Below are 14158 nucleotides of genomic sequence, written 5' to 3' on the forward strand. Positions count from 1 at the left end.
TTGAGAAATGCCCTTGTAATAGGTCCGCAAATAATGTCAACGCACCAGCTCTTCCCATCCCCTACTCAACAGCCGGTAAGTGCTGCTTTGGAGTTGATGGATCCCTTAGTATTTCACAGGGGTGTCCTTTAGGCACCCGATCCCATTTCCTTCGTCGGGTAAGTTTTGTTTGTCCTTTCTGACCTACGGGCAAGTGCTATCACTTGTGTGTTCGTCTCGCCTTGAGAGTTGCCTTGCTCATTAAAGGCGTCTCTTTGTTATGGCTGCACGTGAGCTCCCGGAGGTGACTGCGGGTTGTCCAGCCCCATGGGTACAACCTTCAACCCGCCTGGGCCAGTCCATGCCTGGGCGAGAGCTGCTGGAGCCGGCGGGCGTCGGGAGACACGCCAGCCCGATTAAAGCCATCTCGGCACATCTGCAGCACGCTTCTGGGCTGGGGCATTGTATCCGTAGCGAGGGAAATAATTTTCTTTTACCTTGTAAGCAAACAGATCTCAGTTATTGCCATCTTAACCTGGCAGCAATTGTTCTGACTGGCAGTCACCTCGCAGGTTTGCAAATGCATCTTGAGGTTTCTCGTTGAAGTGAGTGATTTTGTAGTTCGTGCTTTTCCCTGTATCTCGCTTACCTGACCTTATGCTGACGTACGCATAAAGCCTGTGCTTCTGAGTCTCAGCCAAAACCAGAGCCCGTCTTTCAAAAGCTTCAGGAGAAATCTCTGTTGCAGTTGTTTTGCATTTCTGCATGACTCTGTCCTTACCAGTCAGGGGTTGTACTTAATTCTGCAGTGCCGGGCTCTGGTCGGCTTGGAAGAAGACGAAGATGAGCCGCCTTTCAGACCTCCTCCTAGCTCTGCTTCTAATAATAGGGGGCTTTATGGTACGTGCCTTTTTACAAACATACAATAATATTGTACATGCCTTTTTACAAACATACAATAATGGTGTGACCAACACTCTCTGAAGACTTTCTGAATTTCAATGCTGCTGGCTGGTTGTCCTAAAACCTGTTTTCTTTTCTATCAAGGCAGGGTTGTGATGAAAACCTTTCTTTTGGGTTTGGCAGTCATGATCTGGTGAGTTCAGCGCTCTGCTGGCTGCACTGAATTTCTTCTCCTGTAAGGGTCAAACAAGCCTTTTCAGTGAACAGGTAAATTTTCAGAGCAGCATTAAGAATCAAAGCTTCTGCTCTAGTTTTGCATTTCTAGAATATTATTTATCATCTATTTCACATATCTAGGAGAAAACATTGATTTCCAATTAAAAAAAAAATCCTCCAGAACACAGCAAAACTAAAGGATTTTACAAGGTACGTGTATTGGAAGGGAATATCGGTGCTGAGGGAAGGGTTGGGATAGCACCTATCAAACAGAAAACTTGTTCTCGTGCATGTACCCAGTAGTTATGTATCATCTTCCATTCATTTTCCATGTTCATTTTCACTGCAAAGTTCACAAAGCAGCATGTAGATCTTATGCATGTCCTTTAATGTCAGCAAGAATTCTTAAAACCTAGGTGCCACGTAGGAAAATGTGGATTGGTGGCAGGCTAACCAGCAATGGCGTGTGCAGGGCTGAGCGTACGGATTTGCAGGCACGTTTGTTATTAGTGACTCCATTAACTGAAGCCACCCGCTGAGAAGGGGAGAGCTGCTGGCACAAGACAAGAGAGATGGTCTTTTCCAATGAAAAGTCACAAAAACCTTCAATGTAGCTTCATGATGACAAAACAGTGGCCCTCCTCCCTTTTTTCCCATGCTAAGTTTAATGCAGCTTTTCACATTTCACACAAGGATATTAAGAAACAAATTAGCCTAGAAACTTCAATTAGTTGTAATCCCAACGAGGTCCCTGGGAAGGGATAACCAAGCAAACTTCTTAACATTTCCCCAGCCAGGCCAACTGGCAGGATGGTGCTCTCCAGAAAATTAATCTAATCAGTTGCCCAATGTTTACAGGAACTTCTGCCAGGTGTTAATGCTATTTGTGTGGTGTAGGTGAGTGGAAAGCTATAAATCATACAAATAACATAGGGGTTTTATATTGCCCTGCTAGAGATCTTACATGCCTTCTAGACAATCAATGCTAAGGCAGGACTTTGGCATTTTGCTGCACAACTGATCCGCGTGCCCTGGAGATTTTCAGTCTCTCTCCAAAGTTTCTTATGCGAGACTATTTAAGATCATAAGCCAACCTAATGGGCTTTGGCATATTTTATGTATCCGTTCTCCTGTTCCAAACAGGGTGGAGCTAGACAAAATTACAAATTATCGTGTGCATTTGGCTTTTATAGCAGAAGATCATGCATACACAGCTTAGGACCATAATAAAACCATTTTAATAAAATACAATCCCCTCTCTTGGAGCCCTTTTCCAGACATGTCTCCAGTGCACCAAACCCTGTGGGATGAGGACACCTGGGACTACCTTTGGCTGTGACAGCAGTGCTCACCTTTCAAGATGTCACGCATATGGAAGTGGAGAGGAGTGCTGTGAGCGTAATGTAGGTGATGAGGTTTACTCATGGACTTTACTGTTTGTGAGTTTTGCTGGCAATTACTGGAGTGAGATAGAAGTGTTCCAGGAAGAGAGGAGCAGGAGGAAAAAAAAACCCAAACAACCTCTAAATATGCAGAGGATTGTCTTAGTTTTACAGATGCACATAGCTTTGATCAAAATACCACCTGCACACCCTGGCTGGTACCCTGGATTATACAGTTTCCCTGAGCTTACAGGATGCATAAAATATATGTTTAATGAAGCAGTCACTGGTTTGTGGATCCAGGCAGCTTAAGAGGTGGAGTATAGGATATATATACCCAATGCCTGTTCACGACAGGTTATTTGAGGGCAAAAGAGGAAAAGGGATCCATTTCATCATAGTAACTACCTTTAATTTTTATGACTTAGTAAGTGCAGTCCCAAAGTGTTCAAAATAAGTTCAGATGCTATCTGGAGTCGTCCAGGGACATGCAGGTCCTTGTAGCATATTTAGCGAAGCTGGGCAAGCTAAGTAAAGGCAAATCATTTAGCAGCATAAGCCAAGGTTCTTAACCTCCATCTCGAGATGCAAAGAGGAGGTGCCAGGGGCTCCGCGGCAGTGCAGGAGGAGGCTGAGCCGTGGCCACAGCCAGGCAGAGGTGACTGGGGGGGGGGATAACAGCCACCAAATATTGCTGTAAGACGGAACTCGGTCAAGTCTTTTTCCAAAACACTTGTCTGAAGTTAGCTCGGGTACGCACTCACTGGTTGACATTCAGGTGCTGAATTGAGAAGCTGTGGGCCGTATCACCTTTAGGGGCGCCTGCATCTCTGAATTGACTGCCCAGGGATCAGACGATGGCTGCACTTGGATGTCCTAGGCAGGACGAGGCCAGGCTTGAGTCCGTCTCTGCAACTCAGTGTCTGGCTGGGCTCCTCACACACGGGCAGGTTGAGGTGGTGATAACTGCAGGCAGCTCGGCTCTGTCCTCTCTCTGCAGCCCTTTCCATGTAGATTGGGATCCCAGGATGCCTCCAAAATTGGAGAATATTTGATATAAACGTGCATCCTTCATCTTCAGAGCTCCTCTTGAGAAAGCCCAATGCTGGGATCCTAGGGGCAGTCTGAGGCAGGGAGAAGCAGGCGAGAACACGTTATCCTCCTGCCCAGAGCTCTGCCCGTCTGTCCTCTAGCACCCACGTCTGCTTGTGACAGGGATGGACGACACATTCAGGAAACACTTTGGTTCAATTTGAATTTGTATTTTCTGTAATCGTTAACAACAATTTCTAATCAGAATGACATCTGCTGATGGATGATAATAGTCCCCCAGAATTGAAATGGATACTTGCCGAAATCTTTAGTTCAATCCTTATTAAAATGTCAGTGACTGCCAGTTTTAAATACACATTTTTAATCGTGAAAATTGTTGTTATATGAATTACAATCAAGTCCTAATACACCCAACTTAGAACAAAATATATCGGAAAATACATTTCAAGCTATTGCTTGGACTGCAGCCTAATACATCTTAACTGTAATAATTGCTTTCTCTGAATAGATTTGGTCACACAAGAAACACTTCACTAAATTTTAGGAAGGAAAAAATGGAAAAAAAGAACAGGTTTTTTTCACACTATTTTTATTTCAGTGTGCATCAAATCCTGTTTTTATAACTTATTAATGATAAATTGATCTCAGGAGACATTAACTCTGTATTTACAGAGTATTTAGACATGCTGGGGGCTGTTTTAAATGTACCAGCTGCTCAGTGCTACTTTAAGTACACAGATGTTCTTATTAGCATAACATTCAAATTCAATGCCCTTCTTATCTGCATCCTCCAAATGCACAAAAACAACAGCACCAGCAGCACAGGAGATCCATGCAGGAAAAGCCCCTTCTCCCCCTGGGACCTCCCCACGGGCTGAATGTGCAGCAAAGTGCAGCTCCATCACCCCATCGTACCTCGGTGGGTCCTCTCACGGCGACGCCACGTGTGATCCCAGCATGGAAAGGCGCACGGTGATGGAGAGATGGGCTTCTTGCAGAGGATGCGGTGAAGCCACACAGGCTCAAGGCTGAATATACTTTGGGTTACACGTAAACAACTCAAAAATGGAAACAACCTTCTGCTTAGTTTTGTTTCGGTGCACTTCGTTGTGTTTGCACAGTTATTGCTGCTGTGCTTTCCTTTGCGGTGATTTTTTTCAGCTCTGCTCTTGCCCTTGCTTTGTATTTTTGAGGCATGGGCTGTAATGGGAAGTAATGTTAGTGGTCTTTGAACCAAAGGAACTGCAGATAATGACAGCAAATTGGTGTCTGGCTCCGTGAATTGCATGTTACAGAAATGTGCCTGAATCACATTTCAGGACTTGAGTACTACAGAACAGAAAAGGTCGAATCCAAACCCGCGGTGACTCTTTTCTGGCATGTTTTAATGTTGCAGGGAGGTCTATCCAGCTCTTTGGTGACAAAGTAGCAGAAGCCTCGTTATAGCTTTTCTGAATCATCTCAGAATTCTCCCAGGCTTTCACAGTAATCTTCAAAGTTAAAAGTTCATTTAAGTTTTCTTTCCTCATTGAGTATTTTTAAATATACTTTCTACTGCTAATCACAATGAAAATTACAGCAATTACGACATAAAGTAAATGTTATTGCAGGGGATATAAAGCCCTTTTACAAAGGGACTGTTCTCTCCATGTAGCAGAGTTGTGAGAAGAACCTTTAGCTCCTCATTTTCAGTTTTCCATTTCAAGTCCTACATTGTTTCCCAGAGAAACAATGTTTATTTCAGTCTACCCATGAACAGCAATTTTATGAAATTTTGCCAGGAAATCTCGATTCATTTCAGTCTAGCCTCCTAACCCCACCACGCTTCCATGGTATGAATAAACCCCTGGACTTCTGAATATTTTAGGCCAATATCCAATTTTTAATTTTTATTTTTTTTTTATTTGACCTTCCACCATGCTTTATGGCTGTTAAACAGCTTCGGTCCCCAACCATTTTCTCACTGGCATGTTTTATGTATATAATTTTCCACATATATATTTTTGTTCTTCATTTTTCCTTGCAGCAACCTTGAGCAATACCTCATAGCATTTGATGCCTGCATTTTAATACCTTATGGTTTTAAACTGTACGCTTTCAATAACTGGAAGCTCTACTCAAGAGACCAGGACCATGTGAGGAACACAGAAAGGAAGGCTGCTTGGTGGCTCCTTGCTCCCCCATAAGAAACATCCAGCTACCCAGTAGAAATATAAAGTAATGACAACAACAGAACTGGAAATAACTTCAAAGTCAAACTGATATCTCGTGAAAGATGAGGAAAATGTTACAAAGAAAATATCAAAGGCTCAAGAAGGATTTTCCTAGGCACTTTGTTACAGAAGTCTTTACCACCCCCTGCAGAGGTAATCAAGACTATCAAGACTAATGGGAACATTAGTACAGCAGAGGACTACATATCAAAAGAGTCCCTGGAGCAAATAACACCCAGTAACTAGAGCATCACTGGCACCGTACTCCAAACCACCCCCCTCTGTCACAGAAATGAGTAAAAGGGTCGTAAACAGCAGAGAGAAAATTTTTGCCTGGTGACTGCAAATAAGCACCCAGCAGAGCTGTTAAAAGTTGCTTGCTGAAGAGAAAAATATGATTCTTCCAGTTTTATGGGCCATGTTCAGACAGCTCTTACTCCTATACCATAAATCCAATTTTCACATAGATTAAACGGAAAGCCATCACAGACTCTGCTGAATAATGCACTGGATTGTCATGCCTCTGCTGCGTGATGTGCACCGAATCAATCCTCTTCTATGCTCACATATGGCTTTGCAGTGGAGTGGCATCCATGGCTGCAGTGGCTGCCAGCACTACTGCAACGCTTGCCACCTTGGATGCTTGGCTTTACAGCAATACTTGCCACTCTAAGCATGAGAAACGCCACAAATACCTTCACAGATGTTCATGTGGGGTCCCAGTTCTTGCATAAGCACTTACTTGGATATTTTATGTAAATTTTTAAACACAACTTAAAACCAAAAAAAGGTTATGATAGAGTTTAAGCTAGAAAGAGGTGGCTTTGGCTCGAGCAATACCTGATTTTGCTATAGAAGAATGCTCAGAGGTTGCTGCACTGGGGTTCGGTCACCACAGCATCCAAGGGCACGTGAGAAGGAAAGCAGATAAACGCATCTCACAAGTGTGGTGTTTCTCATCAACTTAGCGTGTCTTTGTGCACTGATGGCAGCAGCTCATGAAATGCTCAAGTTCAACTGTTGTGGCAAAGCTGGAGATCCTCCCAGGAGCTGATGGCTACACTTGTGGGGAACTGTTGCTTTGCAAAAAGAGCTTTTTCCAGGTGTAGCATTAAACACTGGTTCCCTTCTCAAAAATCACAGTGTCCTGACTGGTCTCTCAAGTACTCTGATGTTTGCTGATATCGCCATAAGTGTGAATAACAGAGCTTGAATCTTACTGATTTGCAAGAACTGGGGAATATTATGAATATGAAGCATGCTGTGCAGGGGAATGTGGTGCCACAGAAAGTATGCTGTGTGCCATGATTAATGCTAAATGAAAAGAAATGCTGCTGACTGTTATCTGTTTCGAATAAACAACCTGAGTTAGCTGATGCAGCAAGAGGTACTCTGAGGGTGCTCCTCGCTATATTTAGATCAAAGGAAAAGATTGCATCTCTAACCAAATACTGCCTGATACACGTCAGATATTGCATCATGTATAGGGCAGCACCTCAGTCACTCAGCTATCAACATTTGTATATTTTTCTTAATTTTCTTTTTATCCTTCAAGTGTTTATGGGTATTTGAGAAATGTGACAGGCTTTCCATGTGTGCATTTACTAATGGCCAATTTGAGACACTTCTCTGAAGGCATGGTCCTGCTAGCATTGCAATCAGTGTAAATTTAATCTTCCCCTGGTTCGACAGCAAGAGGGTTGGGCTCATCTGTTGTTCTGCATTCCTGGCACTACTTGCTTCTGGTCTGCCTGCCTGCATTTCTGTTAATGATGATAATTTTGTATGGATTTGTTCTTGCGCTGATTGCTGATCCTCTGTCGTGGTTTGCTGGGTGCAAGTACACTAGGGAGTATTTGCCTGTATCCTTGTTTCATCATTTAAAATGCTTTAAGGGAGGGCTTAAAAAAAAGTAATTCCTATTTTTATTATTCACATCAACATGTTGAAATTAATTTTCTCATACTAACATGAAGAACAAAATCCCCGGCACATTAAACTCACTGGGTTTGGGGGGTTTCCTTTGGCTTCACGTGAACCAGGCTTTCACCCAGGATTGCTGCACTCTTGTTCTTAAGCCACTTCCACCAGTTGGTGTCTTTGAGGGACTGATAGCTGGTTTAAACTTCTGAAAATGCAACCGGGCTGACTCAGGGCAAGCCACCTTCTGCTAGAAAGCTTTACAGAGAGATCTGTTTAAATGCCTGCTGTTCTGTGCCCTCCAGTTCAGCGCTGAATACTAAACATGTTTTGTTAAAATGAGAGTGAGCTTGAATGCTTTGGACTGGAATCTTATGTGAAAATGGGTAGCTAAAAATAAACCTATAGAGATTCCTGGAAGCAACACTGGCATGTGGGTGAGAGAGATGGGCATGACGTTTTTGAGATGTCAATTCTTTCCTCACTCAGTTGGGTTGAAAAAATTAAATTGTAAAAATTTTCCTGAAACAGTATTCAGCATTACAAATTTGAGTTCTTAATCAGAGCATCACATTCGGATTTTATCACACTGTAATTTCTTCAGGGTTTGTCCCTGGAACTTCTTTAAACCAGAAATGAGCAACAATTTCTAAAATGTAAAGTAACTTCAAATCAGAAAATATTTTTTCCAAAAAATTAGGAATGCGAGAGGCTTGTCAAAGCTAAACCTTCATCACACTAGTCACCGCCTACTGAGCTGATGTTGCCCAAGAATAAAATTTTTTTTGCAAAAGTGAGTTACCCACAGATGAGAAATTACTCTAACATCCCTGTCTGAGATAAAGGCCAGGTCTACGCGTGAACCTTTGCCAGACACAAATGACTGTGTTCATGGAGCAAGCACCCTGAGGAGTTCTCCGTGTCCTCGTTCCAGCGCTGACACGTGTGGGGGTGCCTGGGGGGCACGGGCTGCGGGTGGCTCCGGACCTGCTCATCTGTGTCGTTTCATTCAGATAACAATTTCAGCTGGTTGTTGACAAGTGGGGTCAAATTTGTGTGGGGACACTTGCAAAAGGCCAAGTTTTATCACGGTGGTATAGACGAGGCACAGTGCTTCTATAAATGTTTTATGCTGTCTAGATTGCAATTCAGTGTAGAGACTAAAAAAGAAGTGCAGTACTAAAACCTACTGTGGTCGTGCCGCAGTTCTCCTCGCCTGCTTCTGTGCTCACTCGATTTCTTCCCTTCCATCCAGTCCCAGAGCTGTCACCAGCCCGTTTCTCTCCTGAGCAGATTTAACTCTGTCTGTTATCTTCTCTCTCACTATTAGGAGCTCAGCTGCCTCCCTGCTAATTGCACTGCCTTACATGACATCATAGGTATTTTCATAACTCCAGTAAAAGCCGCTTATTATTTTACATGGTGATTTCCAATCTGTTGTCAGATTAGTTCCTGGCAACCTGAGTGCAAGCCACTGATGGCTGGATAGCTTCATGCAAGTTTAATGAAGCACAAGGTAAGTGGAAATACAATGCAGAGAGGAGGTCAGCAAAATCGCCTGATTAATTAAATAAGATAGAATAACTTTAATTTCAGCAAGGGAGTGTTATCTTTCTGGAAATGCACCTAAATGCCAGTTCAACCAAGAAGTGACACGTGAGCTTGCATTTAGGTGCACCTCCAGAAAGATAAAAGTCTCATCTCGCATGTGACAGGAGACATTTCATTTCAAACGAGACAGACAGTCCACGTGCTTCGGATGACACTTGGATGTGGGAATTACAGATAAAGCCAAGGCATTTATAAGTGAGCACTGTAGCCTTACATTTCTGAATGACACAGAAAGCATCGCTTAAGTGTTGGGAATAATTAAAGTTTGTAGTTCCCTGCAAGGCCTGTTATCCTATTGCCACAAAATGGTAAGATTAAGCTTTTTTTGATTGGGTTTTTTTGTTTGTTTTGGAATGAGGAAACAGAAAGACAAAAAGGCGAAGGACCTGCCTGTCTCCTCCCAGTTCTGACCCAGCACCCCTGCACGCAGCGGGACCATCCCCGGACCGGGGCTGGGAGCTGGCGGCCGCTCTGCCCAACCCGCCCCACCACGCTGCTGCTGCTGCTGCTGCTGCTGCTGCTGCTGCTGCTGCTGCTGCTGCTGCGTGGCGTGAACGTTGTCCTTGTGAAAGTGCTCTGCTCCGCGTTGGCTTTGCTCTTTATCTCCTTCTGGACTGGCCAAGCCCTCCCTCCCAGCCGCTGCGCCCCAAAGGCAGGGACAGACCTGGCCGCGACCACCCTGCTGCCGAGCAGACCCTCCAGCCCTCCCCTCCCCGGCGTTCGGCCGCTTCGCTGAAGTGCTTAATTTGTTTTAAAACACTTGTTCTCATGAGTTATCAGCTGACTCCTGCCAGCTGAGTGGAGAAGTGATTTAATTTTCCAGTTTAAGCGTGGCAGATGTGCGTGTGGGAGGGCTGCGAGGGAAAAGGGGGGTTTGTTGTTGTTTTTAAGGTGACCAAAATCTGGTCCACCAGATTTAATCTAACCTACTTTCAGCCCTCTGAAACGGTGAAGGCTGACACAAGGCTTCTTTCGCAGCAGGGACGCACGGCAGGGTGTGGGGCACGGGGGTCCGGGGGGGGGTCCCGTGGCCGCGGGTCCCTGATGGGGCAGAGACGCAGCCGCCCGCGCTGGGGTGCGACGAGCCCCAAGGGCAGAGACGTGGCGGTGGTGTGGAGAGCAGCTTTCGGGTGCTCAGACCCGGCTCCAGGTCTCCCAGAAGCCACGTCCCTCCTCGGTCTTGCCGCAGAGTTATTAGCAGCAGAACGGGCTCAGGTGCTGCACTTTGCAAACCCCCCTTTGTAACCTGTTCATCCCGCCACAATCCCCTCTCGCCTCCGATGCACAGGCATGCCTCTCCCAGCCTGCCGCGGATTTACACGTCACTTGTTTGACTTAAAGTGTGTTTTGCTTTAGCATTCAGTCACACGTTGTGAAGGTCAGAGCCCTGCTTTGAGCTGGGCCTAGGAGGTGAGAAGCTGTACTAGAAAATCAAGTGTTTTGCCTTCCCACTGTAGGTGCAGACAAGACTTGAATGGTGCCGGCAGGAGTTGAAGGAGAGCTAAATTTTATTTTTTATTCTTTTCTTTCTGTTCTTCAACAAGAACACCCAGTTGTAAATACTTGGGAGGTAGGCTTCAGTAATTGAAAGGATAATTTGGCACAGCAAACATCCAAAGGCAACGGCTCATGTTAATCAAAAACCTGTGATAAAAGAACAGTACAGTCTGTTACTCACAATTAGTCCTATCTTGAACTACGGAGGCTAACGATATCCAAAACAGCAATTGTAGCTCTGGAACAGTGAGCCATCACAATATGCAGCACAGCAGGAGACAGAACTGCTCACCGACTGCCAGCCCTGTCCCCGCTGCTGCATCTCCTACGTGTGTATCACACCTTTCTCTTATTAACGTGCACCAGCCCCTCCTATACCAGTTGTCTGTTTTTTCAAACAGCCTGCACTGTGCCTTTCCCTAAGGCAGAGGTAGGACACTATCCCAGGCAGAGGGGTGCAATGGGAACGTCCTTCTCCTCTGGGAATGCCAGGCAGCGGGGAACTCCAAGGAAAAGCAGTTCAAGGTATTTCCCTTCTAGGTTTGTAACACTCACCCAGGAATCTAAATTTCAGTGTCAGTGGTAACAGCTTATTAATAGAAAGAAGAAACCAATGATCAAGGATCTCACAGTGGAAGAAACGTGATGTACTTTGAATTATTCTGCACAGAACACAATCTTCAAAAACATCGTTTTCCTTTACACTTGAAAATTACAGTCTCTGCTTTTGAGTTATTGAATGAGGAAACAAGAAGCAGCATTTGTGTGAAGACTGAAGGAGAGATTTCTCTACAATGTAGAAATGAAAACTCATTACAAACATAATGGAACAACAAAGAATGCAAATGTACAGATACAGGTAAATGGCAAATAAATTCAGCAAAGAGAAACACTGTGTATTTAGTGGAAAATGACACAGTAAGGTGTCTCTGCACACTTCAGATGAGAATCACATTGATTTCAAAGCTAGTTTATTACTATATTCTGATAACAGTGCTACTTTGCGTGGTAATGGTGGAATTTGTTCTGAAAGCCTGCTCCATCCTCATGGAAGATCCGCGCGTATGGTGGGGCAGCAGTGGCAACAGATGGCAAGAGAGGGTAATCCGGTTTGGAAATGCTGGGAAAGATGCAGAGCACTGGTTTGGGTGGTGGTTTAAAGTACGACTTGAGGCCACAGATCTGGAGATCTGCAACCTGCTCCATCTCACTGGAGGTGTCGTGGAGCCTTTCCCTCTCCCCCATTGCGTTTAGGAGGTGAGTACTCAGCTGCCTCAGATCACGTGTGGGAAAGCAAACAGGGGAGGTGGTGTTATGGTTTACTTTTTGTTCATATCTGTAAAGCATTTTAAAATCACCATAGGTAATGCAACCTCAAAGGTCAGGGTCAGTTTGTTTCAAATCATGCACTGCAAATACACGGTACTGAACATTGCACTAGACTGCGAGTGAGCTGTAACCTCATGTCTCAGTGCTTCTGTGAACCTCCTGAGCCAGACCACACTGCTCTGCACTGGGAAGGCTTCGGGAGGTCCTTTCAACATGTCTCAGTGATGCAAGGGTTGGAAAGGTGTTGTGGTTTTGTTTTTTTTTTTCTTTAAATCAGTACAGGAACTGCTATTGTACCATTGCTATGTCAAAAATTGTCAGTCAGAGGTTTGAGGAGGTTGTTTTTTCTCTGCCCCTTTTAACCTTCCCTGTTTTTGCAAATTAAAAGAAGTTTTCCCATCAGATTCAATTTCTACTTCAAATAAGTAGCATTTATGCTGGGGAAAAACTCTTCAAACTGCTCAAAAATTGAGCAGTACATCAATGGCAGCTTCAGAACAAGTTAGCAATGCTGAGAAACTGAAATGAAGTCATGGATTGATGGGAAGGTTTTCAGAATGACACACAAGTTGAAACTATAACTTTTTGGTTCAGCTCTCTGGATATTTGTCTCCGAGAAGCTGATCCTTCCCCGACTGGCTCAGAGAATCGACAAACCTCCACGACAAGGCAGCTATACATTGTACTCTAAGACTACCCAATTTAGTAGCTATTTAAGCACACTCCGGATTTCCCAGCACCAGATAAAATCCCACTGATGGCTTGTCTCCGTGCCCAATATGAAACATTTGCTTACCTGCCTGGTTTTAGATAGGAGTAAATGCTCCTTTTGCTTATTCATGAGTAATATAATTAAGTAGAAACAGAACATGCAGAAACCAACTTTTAGGTGCTCTGAGAGCCAGATTCCAGCCCCAAGAAAACTAAATATTTGGGGCTGAAGATATACAAGGAGATACACCGTTGGTAATCAGGAGTAAATGAAGCATTAAGAAGGAACCAGCTGTTCGGCGAGCAGAACTGCACCGTCCGCAAGGAGCGAGGGTGCGCCTGAGGCAGCAGAAGCTTTTCTGTTCCTTCTTTTCTTTTTTTGGCTCTACCTTGCAGCACTTGTAGGCAAATGAGAGGGGAGAAATGACAAAGGGATTTGAGTCTCAGTTCCGATGGCTGTAGTATTACGTGTAGGTTTCCCAGTGGAGAAAGCACAGCAATGTATCTTACGTATTTTTAGGGTAAAAGGACCATTGAGCAAAGATTAACCATTCTGGAGTGCTAACACTGCGTGAAAAGGCATCATTATATTTGGCAAGTGCTGCTTTCTGTCGACAGCAACCTGTTATTTGATTTTAGTTATTTATCTTTGTTAAATGAGGGGTACATTTCCATGCAATACATTTTTAAAGTGTTAACCTGAGGAATGGGATATATTTCAGTGGACACAGGGGCTATTAGCTGTTTTGCCTGTCTCTGTAATGTGTACTGCTCATCACTCCAGCCATTTTCATATTGAAGCTCCTTTGGAGTGGCTGACACCCGGTATCTGTAGGTCAGGCAGCAATAGAAACACCGTTTCCTTTAAGTACATCACTTTGGAGCAGGATATGGAAATGATCCAATTAATCATCTATGGTTTCTTGCAAGCACATTAGAATGAGATCACAGTGTTCATGCAAGGGAAATCTTTTCCATGGCCACACTTATTTTGTTGAATAGTCTCAGTGCTGTCACACCCTGACTCCCTTGTACCTGGTAGTTCATGCTCAGGCTTTTCTTGCTCCTAGTCCCATCACTCAATTAATCCTTCTTCCTTATGCTAGCCCTGAAATGTCATCTTCTGCACTGGCTCAGTATGTCTGTTTTGTGATTAATCTGCCTCGTACCTGAGCTCTGAGCCCATTTAAAAAGCCTCAGCAGCTTGGGACTTCCTACGAGGTTTTCCATTTCCTTGTCTTATTTACTGTAGAAAATTGCTGATGGAAGGAAAAAAGAAGTTCCCCTTTTGCTCATGGAAAATACATGAGAAACTGAATACAGCTTCAAGGAATAGCTGAGGTC

The 14158-nt window shown here is 44.2% G+C and overlaps 1 long non-coding RNA gene across 1 annotated transcript; it reads left to right on the plus strand.

The window, feature by feature from the left end:
• The first annotated feature begins 1259 nt into the window (after nucleotides 1–1259).
• LOC142044431 (uncharacterized) lies at nucleotides 1260–5879 on the plus strand. Its single transcript, XR_012654314.1, has 3 exons — nucleotides 1260–1308; nucleotides 2365–2501; nucleotides 5560–5879. It is a non-coding gene; the product is annotated as an uncharacterized LOC142044431 (long non-coding RNA).
• Nucleotides 5880–14158: the final 8279 nt, after the last annotated feature.

This window comes from Buteo buteo, chromosome 24 (genome assembly GCF_964188355.1).
Source record: "Buteo buteo chromosome 24, bButBut1.hap1.1, whole genome shotgun sequence".
In the NCBI taxonomy this organism is placed as follows: Eukaryota; Metazoa; Chordata; class Aves; order Accipitriformes; family Accipitridae; genus Buteo; species Buteo buteo.